The sequence below is a fragment of the Rhodamnia argentea genome, chromosome 4, assembly GCF_020921035.1.
Source record: "Rhodamnia argentea isolate NSW1041297 chromosome 4, ASM2092103v1, whole genome shotgun sequence".
Lineage (NCBI taxonomy): Eukaryota > Viridiplantae > Streptophyta > Magnoliopsida > Myrtales > Myrtaceae > Rhodamnia > Rhodamnia argentea.
Window position 1 is genome coordinate 21,142,762 of NC_063153.1, and position 8,964 is coordinate 21,151,725.

Consider the following 8,964-nt stretch of genomic DNA (forward strand, 5'->3'; position numbering starts at 1 on the left):
AGCATCCATCGACGATCGTTCATCGCTCCGCAAATTTCGATTTGTCAATCGTCTTCATCGATTTGTCAATCGTCTTCATCAATGGCCGGAGGTGAGTAAAGATTCGTTATGTTTCCGCATTCGATTATGATTATACGTGATTTTGTTTGACAACGTATAATCGGGACATTCAGTCTTTAGAATGTCTAACATTTGATATCAGAGCATGTAAAACCTCTGTCTTGATGATTAGCGTTTATTTATGATTGAATTATTGTGTTTTGGGTGCAATTTTCGTGGGTGGGTAAATCAAAATTTGGGGTTTTTCTGGCTAAGAGGGAAATCGCTGATTCCGGCCAAATTCTGGCCATTCATGGTCTATCTTCGGTACAGTAGACTCATCTCATGATGAGAAACAATAGCCCTAGCGTTTCTCGGCATTTGGTTGTTCGCCGGAGACGAATTTGCCGATGGTAGTTCGCGGTTAGGGTTTGCATTCGAGAGTTTCTTTTTCTAGATTTCGGGCCAATTCATGGGTCGTTTTCGTCGATTCTCAGACCTATATGGTCGCGCCGACAAATTCTATAAAACCCACCAATTAATTCGATTTTTGGTGGGCTGTCGGAGGAGAATTGGACGACGAAATAAGCGGCGAAGTCGGGCGGCAACCTTCTGTGCGCGAGAAGCAATGCATCGCGATGTTTGGGGAAGAAGATGTGCAGTTGCAGCCATGGGGCCCACGTGGGAGAATTAAAAAAAAAATTCTGTTCGCGAAAGGGAAACCTGCGGGAGGAAGAGCACGCGCCCGCGTCTGCGTGTAACTTGGGCAGTGGGCCCGCGTGCAATTAATTTATAAAAAAATGGACAGGGTTGCTGCTGTTGAGACTCGAACTCGAGACCCTCCCGCTTATTAATGGGCTACTCTAACCAACTGAGCTACAAGGACGTACTTGTTTGTTTATTGCAGAGTTTGATATTTTAACCATTGGTGACTGCACTTACAGTTCTGCCCCTACCCGTTTGGTTTTACCGTTTGGCCCTCTAGTCGTGCCGGAATTAACGGTTTTAACCCCCATTCAGTTTATTTACGATTTTACCCATTTAGTAAATTTACAATTCAGTCCCTACCCACGTAGATTTATAGATTTGCCCTTATATGCAGTATTAAGTATATTTTGCATGAAAAATTAAATGTCTAGTGATCCGTATATTTTTTAATTAATTAGAGTTTAGCCACAGCAACTCTAATAGATTGAAATTATATATTGAGAGCCTCTAAATCATATATAGTAAAGACATTTACTTGTAATTAATTATATTAATTTAATGAATTTTATCCCACATGAATTTTCATTTTATTAATATGATTAATTAGGTTGAAATATCATATTATTTTTCTTAATTTCTCCTCGGGGATTAGGAAAAAGGAATGTAATATGATAGTTTCATCACACGATTATTATGAATCTATTTAAATTAGAAACTTAGCCCATATGCAGTTTTTGATGTTATTTAATTCATATTATATGGCATGTTTTGCATTGGTAAAACATGAAGTAAGTGAATTTGCCTCAAATATTGCGACATAAGCATGTTTATTTTATTTATTATGCAGTTTTACCACCTGTGAATTTCTCTGAATTTAAGAATGATGTTCCCGTGCTGAATGGTGAAAATTACAAAATTTGGAAGGGGTTAATCCTTCTTCAATTGGGGTGTATGGGCATTGACTATGCTATAAGGAAAGACGAACCATCCGCTCCTATTGATACGGGCACTGCAGCTAAGATAGCCCTTTATGAACAATGGGAGCAATCCAACCGCCTTAGTGCGATGTTCATAAGGACAAAAATTTCTCTAAGTATCCGTGGTTCGGTCTCTCAGCATAACAATGCTAAGGCTTCGTTGGAGGCCATTGGTGCACAGTTTGAGACTTTAGAAAAGGTGCATGCCATGACCCTAATTATGAAGTTTTCATCGTTAAAGCTCACGAGTGCTAGAGGTGTGCGTGAGCACATCATGAAGATAAGAGACATAGTGGCTCGACTAAACAATCTTGAGGAGAATATATCTGAATCCTTCCTTGTGTACTACATCCCGAATACTCTTTCCCAACAGTATGCATCTTTTAAGATCTCTTATAACACACATAAGGACAAAGGGTCAATTAATGAACTCATGACCATGTGTGTTCAAGAGGAAGATAGGTCGCTTATGGAATCGGGAGATAGTGTTCATTTGACAACACAAGGAAAATTTAAGAGGCAAGGTAAGCAAAAGGGAAAGGGTAAAATACCTCTCAAAGCTAAAATTAAGAAGGAATCCAAATGCTTTTTCTGTAAAAGGATAGGGCATATGAAGAATGATTGTCAGAAATTTAAGACCTGGCTCGAGAAGAAAGGTAAACCAACCTCATATGTTTGTTATGAATCTAATACGGCCGATGTGAATCACAACACTTGGTGGATTGATTTTGGATCTACAATCCACATTTCGAATTCCTTGTAGGGCTTTCAAAGCCATAGGAAGCCAGTGGGAAGCGAACAGTGCATCTATTCGGGAAACAAGATGTGTTCGCATGTAGAAGCTATTAGGACATGCAGATTAGTTCTCAATAGTGGCTTTGTTTTAAATTTGGAAATGACCTTTTATTTAGCAAGTTTCTCTAGAACTTTGATTTATATTTTAAGACTATTACCATTTGGTTACTCCTTTAACTTTTCGGACTCGATATTCAGTTTGTCATATAAATCTAAAATTGTTGGGAATTGTATTCTGTCCGATGGTCTTTTTCGAATTAATTTACAAGACAATGCATTTTATAACCCGATGCATGTTCACAATAACAATGGTATAAAATGATGTGTTGTGAATGAAGATTCCTTTATGTTGTGGCACCGAAGATTGGGACATATCTCCGTAGATAGAATTAAGCGATTAGTAAATGATGGAGTACTTAGTACTTTGGATTTTTCTGATCATGATACTTGCGTTGATTACATAAAGGGAAAGCAAACCAACAAGGTAAAGAAAAGTGCCAAGAGGAGCTTGGAAATATTAGAAATCATGCATACGGACATCCGTTGTCCAAATATGGACTTACATGGTCAGAAATATTTTATCACATTCATAGATGATTACTCGCGTTTCATGTATCTCTACTTGCTTCATAATAAGCATAAAGCCTTAGATGCCTTTAAGGTATTTAAAGCCGAAGTAGAGAAACAATGTGGTAAGCAAATTAAGATCGTAAGATCATACAGAGGCGAAGAATATTATGGTAGGTACACTAAAGATGGACAAGCACCTGGTCCATTTGCAAAGTTTCTTCAAGAGCATGGGATAGTTGCCCAATATACCATGCCTAGGTCTCTGGACCAAAACGATGTAGCAGAAAGAAGAAATCAAACTTTATTGGATATGGTGCGGAGTATGCTTAGCAGCTCCAAACTTCCTAAGTCCTTGTGGACTAAAGCTCTTAAGACGACAGCGTACATATTGAACCGAGTTTCGACTAAGGCTGTCCCAAAGACGCCTTTTGAGTTATTCAAAGGTTGGAAACCGAGTTTGAGACATTTACGCATTTGGGGATGCTCGTTTGAAGTAAGAATTTACAATCCACAGGAAAAGAAGTTAGACGCAAGGACTATAAGTGGGTATTTTGTTGGATATGCCGAAAAGTCCAAGGGATATAGATTTTATTGTCCATCTCATACCACTAGATTCATGGAATTGAGAAATGCAAAGTTTCTTGAAAATGACTTGATTAGTGAGAGCAATCGATTGGAGGACTTTGTTCCTGAGAAAAATCATTCAGATGCTTAACCTTCCACATTAAGTGCTAGATTGTTTGTTGTTCATAACGCTCCTTTAGTCCAACCAGCTGTTGAGCAACCAATCATTGAGACTCCACAACCTGTTAATATTGATCCACTAGATCTAGTTGTTCAACAATTACTAGAAATTGTTGAACAACCGGTTGAACAACATGTTTCCGAGGAGAACACCGATGTAACATTAAGAAGATCTACTAGAATGAAGAAATCAACAATTCCTAGTGATTACGTTGTCTATTTGCAAGAATCTAACTATAATGTAGGAGATGAGAGTGATCCTGAAACGTTTTCACAAGCCATGAGTTGTGATAAATCCAATTTGCAGTACAATGCCATGAAGGAAGAAATGAATTCTATGGCATCTAATGCAATCTGGGATTTGGTTGAGTTGTCGGATGGTAAGAAAGCCATTGGTTGTAAATGGGTCTTTAAAACTAAGAAGGACTCATTGGGCAATATTGAGAGATATAAAACCAGGCTCGTTGCCGACGGATCACTCAAAATGAAGGAACCAATTACACGGAGACTTTTTCTCGGGTATCTAAGAAAGATTCTCTTCGTATCATTTTGACATTGGTTGCCCATTTTGACATGGAATTGCATCAAATGGATGTAAAAACGGCATTCCTCAACGAAAAGCTAGAGGAAGAGGTTTACATGAAACAACCAGAAGGATTCTCCTCTAATAATGGTGAGCATTTGGTGTGCAAACTTAAGAAATCTATATATGGCTTGAAACAAACATCCCGCTAATGGTACTTAAGGTTTCATGGTGTCATCTCTTCATTCGGTTTTGTAGAGAACGTCATGGGTCAATGTATATACCGGAAGGCTAGTGGGAGCAAAATTTGTTTCATTGTGCTGTATGTGGATGATATTTTACTTGCAACCAATGATAAGAGATTGCTACATGAGGTGAAACAATTTCTCTTTAAGAGTTTTGATATGAAGGATATGGGTGAGGCATCTTATATCATTGGCATTAAGATTCATAGGGATAAAACACGAGGTATTTTGGGACTGTCTCAAGAAACCTATATTAATAAAGTCTTGGAGAGATTTCGGATGAAAGATTGTTCACCGAGTATAACACCTATTGTGAAGGGTGATATGTTCAATTTGAATCGGTGCTCGAGGAATGATTTATGAAGGGAAAAAATGAAAGACATTCCATATGCTTCTGCTGTCGGAAGCTTGATGTATGCTCAGGTTTGCACTTGACCCGACATTGCGTTCGTTGTGGGAGTGTTAGGAAGATATCAGAGTAATTCGGGTATTGACCATTGGAGAGTTGCAAAGAAGGTGATGAGGTACCTTCAAGGTACAAAAGGTTACATGCTTATGTATAGGCGGATATACAATTTGAAGGCAGTTGGTTATTCGGATTCGGACTTTGCTGGTTACGTTAATTCTCGAAAATCAACATTTGGATACATCTTTATGTTTTCTGGCGGAGCCGTATCATGGAGGAGTGCGAAGTAGACCTTAGTTGCTACTTCCACTATGGAGGCTGAGTTCGTTTCTTGTTTTGAGACCACCGTGCATGGTGTGCGATTGAAGAGTTTCATTTCAAGGCTTAGAGTTGTGGATTCCATTGCTAGGCCATTAAGATTGTTTTGTGACAATTCAGCTGCAGTTTTCATAGTTAAAAATCACAAGAGTGGTAGTCGAAGCAAGCACATCGACATTAAGTATTTAGCCATAAAGAAATGTGTTAAAGAAAACAAAGTGGTCATAAAACACATTAGCACTGAATTGATGTTAGCTTATCCTTTAACTAAAGGCATGCCACCAATGAGATACAAGGATCATGTAGTTATGATGGGAATAAGTCCAATCATGTAATTTTTATTCGTATGGACGAATTTGTGAAACTCTTATTTATTTATTTATGATGTTTTTCTCAATTCTGGTGTACACATTCATTTATTCTGAGAAAAATTTGCCATCTTTGATTTGGGTTAAACATAAGGTTTATTCATTAAGTGGACCTAGAATAAACATAGGGATTATTCATTAAGTTATGTCATCACATATGGGCTGATTTAGATGAGATAAGGTGCATTGTGATACATGAAAAATACTACTCGTTTTAAGAGGACATATCGCCATGATTCATGTGCTTTGTCTTCAACATGAATTTTTTGTGAATTTAGTACAATATTTTGTTAGATGAAATGTTGGGATTAAGTGCGACAATATTATAATATTTTATAGATAATGTGATCCCACATTTGATTCCACATTTGATTATTTCATTAACATTTATTGATCACATTAACTTGAGTAATAACTGTTCTCGTCCACGAGTCACGACGGCCAAAGGTTACGATAACGTTTTGATGGATAACGTTATTCGAAGGGGTGTGAAGGGGTGAATTTAAAAGGGTCATCTAAGTCAAACCCTCTATTGTCGGTTTTTATTCTAACGTACATACAGAACGTACGTTTCTATAGAAAAGACATACCATTGCATAGAGAGGGCAATTGGCTAGAAGCACCCATCGCCGATCATTCATCGCTCTGCGAATTCCGATTTATCAATCGTCTTCATCAATGATCGGAGATAAGTAAAGATTCGTTACGTTTCCGCATTCGGTTCTAATTATACGTGATTTTGTTTGACAATGTATAATCGGGACATTTAGTCTTTAGAATATCTAACAATTTTCTTATCTGCAACTATTTGGCTCAAGTCTCCGCTGAGCCTTGACATCCTTTGATCATGTAAAGCAGTCACAATCTAGTCATGAAAAAATTATTGCCACATCATTCCATTTCCACGAACACGTAACTACTTTGAAAGGACATGGACTGACAGAAACGCCCTTCACACTGACGTTCGCTCGATTGGAATGAGTCGTAACTTGGGCAGCGTCAAAATGGTTTAAGCTGCCGTTCCCAAAATGTGTTTCTCTTTGTGGTCGACTCGGTCTAAAACGCGGACAATAGTTTCATCACATCAGCTGCTGCTGACGTATGACAATGAACGTGTGACGCACTCGCTGTCGGTGGATCTGAGCGGTTAAATGCTCGCTACATTAGCTGGCCACCACAGGAATGGTTTTCTCAGAGTTGGATTAAGATGCCTCGGATGTTTCGGAACCCAATTCGCCCGGCAGATGTTGCTGGCATCTCATTAGACCTAGTCATGCAATCTACTTATGACTGGCTCTCGGGGGAATCAAGAAAAACCCGCAGTCTCTTCTTTGAATATTAATTTTTTCGAAAGTCCTTGCCGGAGATTGCACTGGAGGAAGCTAACATTGTCTTGATCGTCGCTTCGCTCGCAATGCTTCATCGCGACGATGTTCTTCCCTCAATCCCACCACCAGACATTTCTTCATACAATTCCTTAGACGTGATTAGCTAAGACCAAAGACCATAAATTCTCTAAGGTACATTCGCAGAACAATTGGAGACATGTCGACACTATTCCTTTCCTTTTCGCCCGAACAATCAGAGCTCCTGTTATGGTCTTATTTGAGCCCGCGCATTACCTAAATTCTTCGGCAAGATTATTCAACTTCCTCGATTGTTCTTGGAATTTGTGATCCGATTTTTAGAATAGTCTAGCATGCAGAAATATCTCTAGAATATTAGACAACTCTAGATGTTATCCTACGAAAAATCTTAATCTTGGAAGGTACGTAAAGTCTGTGGTTCTAGCTTCCTTTGTGGGCGCAAGGGCCCTCTCCCAAGGGCCTAGGCGAAGGCAGTGATCGGCCAGGTCTCCTGGCCCTTGCCAGTCAACATGACTGGAAAAAGAGAGAGAAAAAGAAATAAGAATATGAAAATATAAAAATACAAAAAGCCAACAAGCCAAAAATAACTAAGAAATTATTCACGTCGGCGACGATTGTATCACGTAGAATGACCGATTTCTACGTAAGAGATTTCCTATCAAAATTGGCAGAATGGACTAGATTGACGAATAGTCAAAATGTTTTGGACTAAATTGATATAATTAAAAGGATTAGTACTAAATTGGTACGAGTGTTATAGATTTTAGACTTTTTGGGTACTTTTCCATACAACTATCTATTTGTCCCCTTTTCCTCCTCCGCCAAATATATCCCACACACGGACACCTGCACATTCAAATCATAAACTGTAGGTGGAATCAAAACAACGCTTCCGCAAATTAACAATTGTGTTAGGACAATGCCCAAAATGAGCAATAGTCTCATAAGTGCGTTCGCGAGTAGTCCTTCCACCAGAATAGTCGCAAATGATTTCGAGCTAGCATATAATTTAAACACGATGAGCAAGCAGCAGTCTTTCTTTACATTTGATTGCCCATTTTTGTTCAAACACCAGTATATTTTAATGCACCTCGTGGGTCTATGCAAAGATTCATTTACTTAGTGGTATCATCAGAAAAAATAATATGATCATAAATTGGAGAAGGGAAAGGCAGAATAGTCTGAATCAATTTGCCCTATTAAGTTCTTTCCTGGAAAGAAAGAGCAAGAAAACGAAGTCATGTGGCAAAATTAAGCATCTTACATGCCCGGATCAGTAGCTCCACTGCATTCAGAAATCATGGCAAAGAACGCTTGAGAAAGTTTCAATTCTTCCTCATATGACTGGTGTTAAAAAAAAATTGTTGGCACGAAATCTTTGTAATTTGACGATCAATCTTTTGGCGGCGGAGGTGGGGACAATGAGCATTAGGAGGAGGGAGAGCTGCCGCGCCCATTGTTGGGGACATATTAGGATGCGTTATCCGCATAGACCGATCATCTGGATGGGTCGTGATTCTCTAAAGTTTGAGGAACGGAATCCATAATTTCTGAGACTCTTTGCAAGCTAATGGGATGAATTACTACTTGGAATTACTCATTTTGTCACATGAGAATTCTTACACTTAGTAATTACCTTTTTACATAGTAAATTACCTCAAATCATCATAGGTGATATAATACTTGGTAATTAACCTAAAGGTATGGTAAATTTGGCTAACTCTAATAATCTGGTTGTGCTTATTATTTGTGGAGTTTTATTAAAATGAGAGATAAGCACACTGCAAGTCCCAAAACGAATCAAAAAAGTGCAATTGAGTTCTAAAACTTTTAAAAAGCGCAATCAAGTCCTAAAACTTGTTAAATTGGTTCAATAAAGTCCTTACCATTATACTGGAATAAAC